Below are 13,740 nucleotides of genomic sequence, written 5' to 3'. Positions count from 1 at the left end.
GGAAGTTGTTTAACAAATTATAACTACCAGTTTCAATCCCCAGGTTTCACCCATTCACTATCATGAACATTACACTCATCTGTGTTCTGGAATAGAATTTTGTAAGACGTTATGTCTTTGCGATATTATTCAGTACACACAATGTGGAAACAATGAATTCTGATGTAAATACGCATCAATATATCATTATCATGATTATGTACCTTAAACTGCTAATTCCTCGTATCGATGTGACGTGTTTTATTCAATTTTCAATTCAATTCAATTTAGTTTCATATTTCTCAATGAAGGAATGTACATCAAATATAATAAAATATAGTGAAATAAAATTTTATTGAAATAAAAAGAAAAGAAAACCGGAACGTCGACTACCCATATTGGTATGTGCGTCACAAAATATCTTCCGACCAATTTGATCAATCGAGAGCTTTTAAGGGAAAATAAATCACTTATACATCTCTACCGGCAGAAAACAGGACAAGGACAAACCAATTAAAAAAGAAAAAGAAAAGAAAGACATGTCTGGCATACATTGCACCAGTCTCCTCAAAACTGTAATGATATACAAAAACACGTGCATCATTATGTTTTACCCTTTCCTATTATTACAGTTAAACAGGTTGATTAATTGCTGAATATGCCTAGCCCATTATACAATCGGAAGGGGAAATGTAACATTTCTAATAGTAGAAGGTATATGTACATGTCTCTAACAAATGTCTAAAGTAGAATACAGAAATAAATGCCTCCAGATTGCACTTCTCTATTTGTAAAAAAAAAATTGTCGAAGGTGGTTATTTTCCCCTTGGGCCTCTGGTCATATGAAGACATTTGGTTGATAAAAATAATGATAAATTCAGACAAAACAACATCGACCAACTATCTCAAGATGATGGAAGGAAAGAGTTTGTTTTATTCTTACCAAATTCACAGAAGTCCCCGGTAAACCCCTCAGTACAGTTGCACTCGAAGTTAGTCTTGGTTTCCTCACATACGCCATTCTGGCACGGCTCTTTCCAGCAGTCTGTTCGATTAAATAGATTTTTTCAACCATGCACCCACATATTGACGAACACCATCCTTACAGGAATTGTTTAAATGAAGATAATAATAGTAATAATAATAATAATAATAATAATAATGATAATAAAACTCCATAGTTATTATTATTATCATAACAATTATTGATAATAGCTAGTTTTTGTATAGTGCATTTCAGACTTGTTCAGGATTTACGTGCGCATAACAAACTATCATTACCCCGATCATTGGATACATTGTGAATTCTAAGAAAATTAAACACCGCAACTGTGTGAATCCTTTGATCTTTTTAACACTTGTATTGGTAAAAATCTGTCAGTTTAAGAAACATTAACTCAAAGGAATCAAATATTAAGGACAGAATTTATCCGGGTTTTTTTCTCTGCTGTTTGCCATGCAAATCGGTCATCATGTCATTCAAAATTACGAACAAAAAATAGCGCCATGAACTTGGCCAGTCAGATATATTTGTTCAATCATTAAATATAAGCATGCGAGCATTTGAGTTCGGAATGGTTGCATCAGAAATATATAATAGAGCTAATTTCACATGTGTTCTCAGTGGCGTACCGTGGGTCAAGACATTGGGGGGGCACCTCATGGCAGCAACATCAGAATTGCATAACGTAACAATTAAATGCGAGCGAGCGGAGGGAGCGAGCCTGAAAATTTTGACATTTTACAGTCCCCAAACTGCCGTTTGTAGCTATATATAATAATATATGTATGTATATATATACATATATATATATATATTTATATATTTGCTTTGGAAATTAAGGGGGTTGCACCGGGCGCAACTGCTGGCAGTTGCTGGCAGTAACATCACGAGAATGGCATAACGATTAAATGCGAGCGAGCGAAGCGAGCGAGCTTGAAAATTTTGACATTTTACAGTCCCCAAACTGCCGTTTGTATAGCTATATTTTTGTTGCTTTGGAAATTCGGGGGGGGGGGGGGCGCACCGGGTGCAACTGCTGGCAATTACTGGCAGTAATATCAGGAAAATGGCATATAACGGTTAAATGCAAGCGAGCGAAGCGAGCGAGCTTGAAAATTTTTACATTTTATGTTCCCAAAACTGCCGTTTTTAGGTTTATTTTTTCGCTTTGGAAATTAAGGGGAGGGGGCGCATCGGGCGCAACTGCTGGCAATTACTGACAGCAACATCAGGAGAATTGCATAGCGATTAAATGCGAGCGAGCGAAGCGAGCGAGGTTGAAAATTTTGACATTTTACAGTCCCAAAACTGCCGTTTGTAGCTATATTTTTTCGCTTTGGAAATTAAGGAGAGGGGGCGCACCGGGCGCAACTGCTGGCAATTACTGACAGCAACATCAGGAGAATTGCATAACGATTAAATGCGAGCGAGCGAAGCGAGCGAGCTTGAAAATTTTGACATTTTATAGTCCCAAAACTGCCGTTTTTAGCTATATTTTTTTCGCTGTGGAAATTAAGGAGAGGGCCTGGGCGCACCGGGCCCAACTGCTGGCAATTACTGACAGCAACATCCGGAGAATTGCATAACGATTAAATGCGAGCGAGCGAAGCGAGCGAGATTGAAAATTTTGACATTTTACAGTCAACTACTGTCGTTTGTAGCTACATATATATTTTTTCGCTTTGGAGGGAGGGGGCGCCCGCTGCGCCCCCTGGATCCGCCACTGGTAGTCAAGGGTGTCGGTTTATGTTCATGATTGGGGGAGGTATGACCAGCGAGGGGGCGTCGAAGTGACCAAGCGGGAGAAGGATGTCCAAAATCTGCACTTTATATAGAGCATTCCCTAATTTGTTTGTGTTTGTGAGTGTGTGTGTTTCATATAGATGGAAAAGTTAGGAAATAGCCAAGGTCAAGTCTTATTCTTGGCAATGCAAGGCATTTTTAATATAGACAAGTATGTAAAGCAACACTGCAAAATCAATGATCAAGCTTTGATAGCAAATGTGTACAACCTATCAAACATCACATTGCGCAACATTGTAGCGACTCTTTTTGCCATTCCGATGTTCTGAGTACACTGCGCACATCCTGCTTGTATTCAAAATGCAAACCAGGAATCACACTGAATCACAATCTTTTGTCGTCTCCGGGCTTTTTGAACAATGTTTCACTATAATACCTCTTATGGTTAAAAGAAATCTTAGAAAAATATTTTTTTTTCTTGATCATCCTTTCATGTCGATTTCAAAAGCAGCTTACTAACCCTTGAATTACCATTTTGGTAGGTTTTTTTTTTTCTTCCTTTTTTTCTTCCTTTTTTATCTTTTTTTACCAGCGGATTGGGGGGGGCACGTGCCCCCCCATGCCCCCCCGTAGTTACGCCACTGTGTGTTCTTTATTACCGATATAATCTGCGAATGCTAGAAATAATAATATCGAACGGCATGTTTCAGTCATGCAAATTTTGCGTTGTTAAAGCTGCAAGGAAGAAATAGATTGTACGATCAATGTAACGATTTGTCTGTGCACAGATCTATCTTTCATCGCAAGAATAGTAACTGATCGCTATCAGTTTCAATATCCCCTTCTCCTACACCAACTTGTAATCATGAAACCACGCTCAGTATACATGAGCATATCAATTACCACCCTTGTGTACATTGCACTCTTTCCCCCATTTAACCAAATGCAAAATGAAAGAAATATTTTTCCCAACAAGACATTACGCTATGGAAGAAATAAATATACATATCAAAAGTAACATATTCAAACTAAGAGAAAATTAACATTTTATTTGATTATGGGTTCGTTCAATGATTGTAAAGGCTGGAATGTGATTTCATGAAGTCAGTAACACTAAGATCTAATTGAAGGGGTCGGCGCATTATAGTGCTAACCCACACAATGTTCATTTTGAGATAATCGCTTTTGAAAGTTTGAAAAAATCCATAAATCAGGTTAATGACTCGAGAAGGCCAATTTTTTTTTCTTATATGAACCCTTACATACTCAAGATTGAATAGTGTCTTGGGGAAATTTACTACACTGATATTTTGGTGGATTCAAGAGGATTTTTCAAGTCACATTTTGAATTTGTGGCTTAGCACTTTATTGCAGCCAAATCCGTCGTGTATACAAATACTCTTTATTTTTTGAAAACTCACAAAATATCAATATCTCTTCGCTAAAAATGGGAAATTAATGTAATATTTGAGTTTCCCTGCTTTGTGACGTGAAACTGAAATAAGATATACGTGTTTTTAACTGTCTGTATTGTATAATCTGTGTGAATTATGAAGACAAACTTTGCATACATTTCAGACGCACACACGCGCACAGAATCAATCATACACGCATAAAGACATCTTGAAATGTTGATATTAAACAATTTCAACAATTCAAGTTCTAAAAGACAAAGCATTCAGTGTCATGCAAAATAATAATATGATTTGTTGGGGGGGGGGGGGTTATATCTCATTGAGGATTTTACATCTTCCGTGTACCTAAAAGCAGGGAAAGAGTCCCTTCTTCAGCATTATGCATATAACACATTTTAAATTTAGAGTATCTAGATCAGAGAAAATAAAGTAAAATGGTACATATCAACATTATTCCAGAGATTATCATGTCTTTTGTTAAAGGGAATAAAATACCATAAAGTAGACATTAAGACCTTGTTTAGCTATATTGGTTTTCTTGTTTAGGGTAGCAAAATCACCAATTGTACTCTAAAATCCTTCTTTGTATGACAACGAATTTACCCCCCAAAAAGTAGTGTTGCATGAGAATTATGACTGTACATGCCTCAATAAATCCTCCTCCTCCATGTTCGTTGGTAAATGCAGGTTGTGTGAAATTATGCAGGAAAGTTCTTATCACAAAATGAATGACTAACTCTTAATGGCCAAAAATCCATGAAAGGAACATTTTTAAAAATTGGGAAAAATATCTTTGGAAGTCTGAACACTTATAGATTTCGTATATTCGGACAGACCATACATGCTGAAATACAATATGCCGAATAAGACCAAAATATTCTACGTATTATACCAAGTTGGTGTGTTTATACACATACATTTTACCCCATTATATGCACGTTTTCAGACTACATTTGGATCATGAAGACCATTTAGGAACAAGAGAAAAATGTTCTCATGTCAAAGCTGTTACGGTGACAAAAACATACACGAAAAAGTGAAAAATCTACTGTATATGCTTTCAATAGTTTTATCAATCACAAATCTCCAAATTAATTTGAAGGAAACTTTCTTTTTTGTAAATTAATCTTGAAAACAACTCTGTGAAAAAATAAATAACTCTGAAATTTGTAACAGAATACAGCAAATACATTTTCTTTCCAACATGGAGACTTCTTCATAAAAATGCATGATGAATACCGAGTTTAAAGGGTAAATTCAGTAGTGGAAAAAAGGGAGCTATTGACTCACAATTAAATTACGTTAAAAAAACACTATACTATCAGCATTGATGCTTTAAATTCCGCTTTGATTGCTTTCAACGTTTGATTTAAATTGAGAAACCGTATAGAGGTATCAACAACGTGGAACTACGAATTTTATACGACAGCGTTAGATTTGAAAAATAATGTTTGCAGTTATATCATAAATGTAACATCCTTTCAAAGGATGTTAAACATGTAAGTATCGTGTCTCGGTTATGTAAGAAACTACAGGGAAACACAGCTGTATTGACAGCGGCAGGATTTTTTTTTTGAAAATTTGAGGTAAATTAATCGATATTAAAAATGCATTTTGTTTTCATCCAATTTCTACTGTCTATAGCTAATCCCCCTAAATATGGCTGTGAACGCATAGCAAAATTCCATTTTATTCAAAAGTTACAAATTAATCAGTGACAATTTCAAATGTCGTTTCACTGGTGATCTAACTCTGTAAGAATTATTAACATATAAGGCACATGTCCAAACATCCAGCTATCCGTACATTTTACGTATTTTACCCATATTATGAACGTTTTCAGATCACACTTGCATCGGGAAAAAATCATAAATTTAGAGACAATACACTTATTACAATAAGCCATTTCGATGAAAAAAACACACATAACAAATGAAGATTTATATTTTGAATATATTTCATCAGTTATTTAACTACTGATTAATTTTGAGGAAGCTTTCCTTTTGAAGCGAAATGTCAGCATGAAGAAAGTGCTAACCCACTAATGAAACTTTAAGGTGCTGGGACAGACCATGAATGTTGATTAATTTTCTTATAGGTCATAATGCACAATGCTAAAATACTCCTAAAACCAGTGATTGTGGTATTTTCCTGATAAGTTCAACAAAAATAAAAAAACTGGCGAAAAATGTCATGATCAGTAGAATTAGCATGAAAATAGTGCTAACCCCAACAGTACAAAAATTAACAAAAAATACTCATTAAATGCTTAAAATTTCATTAATGTTTATCTCATCTCCATTTTCATAACTGGCAGAAGAGTGCAAGTTATGTTATGAATCAGAATCACTCATTTTTGTAGATGAAAAAGTTTCCTCACTGTTCAGATTTAGGTACTTTTATGACACCCTTCTGTCTGCTACCATGGAGGTCGCCATCTTGAAAAGTGTGGCTTAGCATTATATTCCTGCCTATAAGATGTGATTAATTTTCGGGGCAAAAAGATGCCTGCATTAAAAACCCATTTATTGCTTAAATTTCAAGATGACATTTTTAGGGATTATAGAGCAGTGATTCAGGATGGTGTAAATGCATGTAACTCATTTTTCACCGAAGTGTGGGTTAACACTATAATGCACCGACCCCTTCAATTACTCGTGGAATCAATCCAACCATAGCCCTTTGTATGAATAGTAGCATTCTGTATTTAGTTAATCGTTTTACGTAGGATTACAGTATGCAATACCGTAAATTTCCTATAGTTATTCTACGATTGACCGTGTTGTGACTACATCTCAATTTACTATGTGGATGTTGACCGTCTTTCCTTGTATACTTTGCATCATTTTGTTACTATACTTGGAAAAAAATAAATGATTAATTAGAGAAATAAGACAACAAAACAACATGTGAAAGCGAATTAAATTGAACTAAACAACGACCATCTCACCCGGAAGGCGACAAATCCAAATTCCGCCCTTAGTGCAACTCTTTGGAGAGTAAGCCGGCTTTATGAACTTTGGAATGAGTTGAACTTCTGTGTCGTTTACTGTCTTTATCTTGCATTGTTGGTGCATGTGTATGGGGAAAGTGTAGGTCACATTGTACTTGTTCCTGCATACACCGTGGGCTGTAAAACGCAACGACAGAGTGTTTATTTCATGGTATTGAAGTTGTAAAGAATGGGAAATGACACACTCATAATTGATAAGAGATCTCCAGGCTTCCAGCGTTATAATGAAGCTGTATGTAATTACACAAAATAATAATTACTGTTTTATACATGATGTTCTGAAATGTCGGAAGAGTTTTTAGCATATTATCATATTGCAAAGTTATACATCCCGATGACCAGTCATGCGATCGTTAATATTTCCATTTCTCCACTTTCTACTTTTCCACTCACAAGTGAACTCCACATTTCAAAGGATTATCAACTACACCATTATACACAATGTATCTCATCCTTATTTTAAAGATACTATAGGAATGATAGGAAACAATTGAAGTAGAGTGTCATGTATATGACTTGGTAATCATAGTCACGGCTGGGACAGCCAATGTACATGAAATGATTAATAAAATTGATGGACGTGCAAAGAAAGAAAATAGTTACCGTGGCTACAGAGATTCGAGAAAAGGGTTTTAGGGGATATTTAAAAGAGCAGTATCTTGTATTCAGAAGGTACCTCAAAAATATATTGATGAAAAGTCACACTTCAAACGCTAGGAACAGCAGAAGCGGAATACAGACATTTACTCACACATATGGGAATAATCATGTATTAATCAACCTGACAAATGAAATGAATTTCTTCAAAGGCTGAATTAATGTTTATATTTAACAATAATGCTCTTTGAAATAATACTATCGAAAATGATAGATAATAAATCACATACACATAACACGCGTTGCACAAAAGATGCGTAGATACGTACTTTAAATTAAATCAGGCTTAAATAAATTTGACCATGCCGTACAACAAACATGTAATTAAGTTAGAATGCAGACACGACAATGCTTTTAATAATCTATGGTGAATTAGATCGACTTATTATCAACAATGGAAATAGGAGAGACAATACAATTTTGGAGAGTTGAATAAAAGAAAACGATGGAACGCTAGTCCTATATGTAATTCTTTGTCTATCGATCTCTCCAACCATCTTGCGATTTGGATTACGTCAGCATTTGCAATTTGATAATAATTTTGGAGAAACAGTTGGTTTTGTGAAGATACTCTTTTTTTAAGATGAAGGATCAAAGGAAAATATGAATTATAAAGAAATTTTGAGTAAAACAAAATCTCTTTTGAATTTCTTGAAGCAAAGAGATTCAACTTTAAAGGGAAAATTTAATTACTTAAAGTACATATTAATTTATTCAAAAGTTATACATTGAGCTTCTCTCACTCCAGTTCCCAGATGGACTTTTGATTAATTCATTAGATAAATTAGTTTTTGATTTGATATGGAAGAAAAAAATGATATTGGAAAAAAAAAATATGTTTTTAGATTATAAACAAGGCGGCTTGAAAATTATGATTTTTTTTTTTTATTGAGTCAAATCACAGCGAGTTATGTCGGGTAAGAAACTTCTTGATAAAAATGAAAATATAAAATGAAAACAATATTTCAATTTAGTTACTAGAGATATAGGCGGAGAATTTATATTTTTATGTGATTATTTTCCAGTGTTGTTGAAAGTGAAAGCTCCACAATTTTATAGGGATTTATTAGTAGATTAGTGTGGGCAAATGCGAGACAAATAGGAAGTAATGTAAGTAATAGTCTGTATATTGTTAATGTAATAATACTTAATAATAAATTTATACGATTAAAAAGAAATTGTATATATGATGAAAATATGCATAAAAAGGGAGTTTATCGATTAAAACATATACTGTATTAGCAAATAACGGTGAATTGAAATATGATATATTTTGGAGATCTAGGCTTAGGAGTGAAAGTTTTTTTTTTTTTTTTTTTTTTTTTTTTTTTTTTTTTTTTTTACTACGATGTATTCTAAAAATATACCGGTGGTCTGAAGGAGAGGTATGAGAGCAACAGAAAATGATAATTTGGAAGCTGATTTTTATCATAGGAGGGAACATAATTGATATAAGTAATTTAGGATCTAAATAAATGTATTTGCAATTTCTTAAGGAAAAAGAAAGTGCAGTACCGGTTTTTGATAGAATTAAACGAAATTATGGGTTTTCTGTTAAGGAAATAGAAAACAATCATATTTTTAACAGAAGACAATGTACATTAAAGGGGATGGCTAGTAACTGATCAGTGGGAATCAGTGTGAATGCTGGGGATGATTGTTCCAATCCTTGTGGGATTCATTTAAGAGTACATTATGTATCTATTCTTGTGTGAAAATTATTTGCTTCAGAATGGTCTAATATTCAAGTAATTTGCAGTTTAATGTTTCCAGATTAGCATGCCTGTACTTAGCAGTACCCGCAAGTCGCTCGTAACAGTAAACAGGACCGGTCGGTTTCAAAGCTCTCACGCAGATCACACTGCATACACGCAAGTATTTAGAAGGCAAGTAGCATGCGTTTATCAGGTAAGACACAAGTGCGAATCTCGCAAACATTCTTGTCCGCCCGCAGAAAATTCTCTTGCGTGCTGGAAAATCCCTACTCGCAACAAGCTCGCGCAGCTTGCCCGGAAAGGTGTGACACGGCATTTATAGAGAAGGAAGTTTTGAACATAATATTTCTATGACAAAGGCTATGGTCACAACCCCCCAAATTAGCCTGCTGCTCGGCGGCCGGGCGGCGAGATTTTGGCCGCTTTCGCTTGGGAATTGACTGGCAGATGCCCAGACCTCGTTGGCTTTATTTTTTTCAATTTGTTTTTCGTTTTTTCCCCCTCGGGCATAGCTAGGCCGACACTGAAGTGTGAAAGCGAATTAAATTGAACTAAACAACGACCATTTCACCCGGAAGGCGACAAATCCAAATTCCGCCCTTGGTGCAACTCTTTGGAGAGTAAGCCGGCTTTATGAACTTTGGAATGAGTTGAACTTCTGTGTCGTTTACTGTCTTTATCTTGCATTGTTGGTGCATGTGTATGGGGAAAGTGTAGGTCACATTGCACTTGTTCCTGCATACACCGTGGGCTGTAAAACGCAACGACAGAGTGTTTATTTCATGGTATTGAAGTTGTAAAGAATTGGAAATAAAACACTCATAATTGATAAGAGATCTCCAGGCTTCCAGCGTTATAATGAAGCTGTATGTAATTACACGTAATGATAATAACTGTTTTATACATGATGTTCTGAAATGTCGGAAGAGTTTTTTAGCATATGTGACCCTGCACCACAAAACAAACAAAAAGTCGCCAGACATGAATTTTTAGTTAAGACTATATTCTGAAAGAGCAGACTTTAAGCTTTAAATAATGTATAACTCAAATCAAATAGACTCTCCTAACCTAACTAAATATTGGAAAGAAAGCACAAACTCTGGAAAAGTGCGAACTGAGAAAAGAGGCTCTGAAGTACAGTGTCTATTCAAGCGCTTAATCTTTACCAAACCGTGCTGACTGTGCGATGAATGGGACAAAAAACAGGAAGTAAACCACCAGAGTAACAACAATGAAGGGATTATCAAATTAAACTGAAATTAAGCATGGCGGCCTCATTAACACATTCTGTCCATAATTAGTGCCAACTTTCAAAGCAGTAGCACTATCCTTTTAAAAGTTATTAGAGTTGAAAGTGAAGAGTGTGGACAAGGTTTTACAGAAATGAAAAAGGGACTCTAAAGACACACCTAATCACACTATTCCCTACCCAAAATGTTCGAGATAAACTGCTAAAAAACACACTTTCCCGCCTGTTTTATGATACCAAATTTTAGCATAATGTAAAAGAAGACCTGCTCTTTCAGAAAATCGGCTAGGTTGACCCATTTCACTTATTTTCAGTCCTCACGCACAATCAGTGTGTGAGACTTTATGTTCGTTTTGTGGTGCACGGTCACACATAATTATTGAAAAATTTTACATCCCGATGACCAGTCCTGCGATTGTTAATATTTTCATTGCTCCACTTTCTACTTTTCCGCTCACAAGGGAACTCCACATTTCAAAGGATTATCAACTACACCATTATACACAATATATCTCATCCTTATTTTAAAGATACTGTAGGAATGATAGGAAACGATTGAAGTAGAGTGTCATGTATATGTATGACTTGGTAATCATAGTCACGGCTGGGACAGCCAATGTACATGAAATTAATAATGAAATTGATGGACGTGCAAAGAAAGAAAATAGCTAACGTGGCTACAGAGATTCGAGAAAAGGGTTTTAGGGGATATTTAAGAGAGCAGTATCTTGTATTTAGAAGGTACCTCAAAAATAAATTCATGAAAAGTCACCCTTCAAACGCTAGAAACAGACTGAGGAGCAGAATACAGACGTTTACTCACATCATATGGTAAAAGTACTAATCAACCTTGCAAATGATATGAAATACTACAGAGGATGAATTAATGTTCTTATTTCATATATAACAATGATGTTTTAAAAATAATACTATCTAAAATGATAAATAATAAATCACATTCACATACATTGTAATCTTCATCTTCATAAAATCCCATAACAACCTTTTATCTTGTATTTCCATACTTAATTCATTTTTTAATCTAATAATTTCCTTTTTCATCTCTAACACGCGTTGCACAAAAGATGCATAGATACATCTGACTTAAATAAATTTGATTATGCCGTACAATAAACATGAAATTAAGTTAGAATGCAGACACGACAATGCTATTACAAATCTGTGATAGATAAGATCGACTTATCATAAAAAATGAAAAGAGGAGAAAAATATAATTTTTGAGAGTTAAATTGAGGAAATGAGGGAACGCTAGTCCTATGTAATTCTTTGTCAATCGATCTCTCCGACCATCTTGAAATTCTTTCACCGTTTCATCCTTTCTTTATAGTTTTCGGTACTATATTTCCCTAATATATAGTATGCATAAAAACTTGAGAATTGAATCATTCTTGAACAACTGGTGTATAATCACTATGGTCTTGTGCTTCCACTCTATCACCTTCTCCATCTTATAACTCTTTGTGTGCCACAGGATAAATCAAATCGCAGTGAGTGTTGCATTATTCTGAGACCGCAAAGCATGAGCGCTCCTAAAAAGCACTCTTTTTCCTCCCCAAAGTCATCTAACTATTCTATAGACGCATTAATGATAGAAGTATATACGCTTATAGTTATGTTGTACAGAAAGAAGCAAGGCTTAGCTTTGATGTGTTGGACATTTATTTCTACGACAAAGGCTATGGTCACAAACCCCCAAATTAGCCTGCTTCTCGGCGGCCGGGTGGCGAGATTTTAGCCACTTTCGCTTGGGCATTGACTGGCAGCTGCCCAGACACCATTGCTTGCTTTTTTTTAAATTTCTGCATCAATTTTTTGTTTTGTTTATTTTTTTTTAATTTCTGCATCAATTTCTCTGTTGTTTTATTTTGTTTTTTTCTCGGGCATAGCTCGGCCGACACTGACGTTTTACCGCGAAGTTGAAATTTCTGACGCTTTTGCTCACTTTTCATCCTTTCCACCCGAATACGCCCGGGCCCGGGCACCGACTTAATCGAGCAGCGCCGTTTAGCGGTTTAGGACAAGCAAAGTTTATAAACAGACAGAAGAAAACCAAGGAGTAGACGAGGAGGAGGAGGAAGAGGAGCCTGAGCTATCTGGAGGAAGCAGACGGAGGGACAGGAGGCAAGTCAACCACGGTCTACCCCAGTGGGAGACGAAACAGGCAGCTGCCGTCTCTGTCTGACCACTCCTAGGAAGCCCAGGCGGTAGAGGACACTGCTGTAACAACATGGGTGACTGTGAAGGCAAGGACAGTTTCTTCTTCTATGAGATGAAAACCAAAACTTTGCGACAAGTTTGCGCAATTGTTACGTTGAAATACAGTAGGCCCTACATAGTTTCGTTGCTTAATTCTTTATTCATCTATCGAATAAGGACGTAATAAATGAAAACATATAAAGGGATAGCAAAAACATAATTATAATTAAACAGGAAATAGAAAATGCAGTGAAAGCAGAGTTTATACGAAAAAGAATGAATCACAAAGCCGAAATCAATGGTGTCACAAATTAACATAAAAAAAACAACAACGTTGGGACAGTAAATCTTGTTCTTGTAGTTATTGAGATGCTGTTAGTGGCGTTCTAGACCTCGTAATACTTTGCCATCTCACATCATAGGCAAAGGTATTGTTGTTCAATGTTGCCAAGGGATAGGGACATCATATTTCCAGGTAACTCGTGAGAAATTTCCGTCAGCATTATTCATTGCCCGGTCCATCAGATATTCATTCATTCATCTATTCTTTTTTACATGCCATTTCCAACATAATCATTCTATAAATGAATGCACAAATTACATTAACAATATAGAATAAATTAAAAGTATCAGTTTGCAAAATAGTACAAGTATACGGAAATGCTGGAAATAGGGAGGAATGCTAAAAAACAATGCGTTATAGGGTTTGTAGTGGCTCGATTAGCCGCTCATTACTTTGTGTGTAGCAA

The sequence above is a fragment of the Diadema setosum genome, chromosome 16, assembly GCF_964275005.1.
Source record: "Diadema setosum chromosome 16, eeDiaSeto1, whole genome shotgun sequence".
Taxonomy (NCBI): Eukaryota; Metazoa; Echinodermata; class Echinoidea; order Diadematoida; family Diadematidae; genus Diadema; species Diadema setosum.
Note: the sequence above shows the minus strand (reverse complement) of the source record.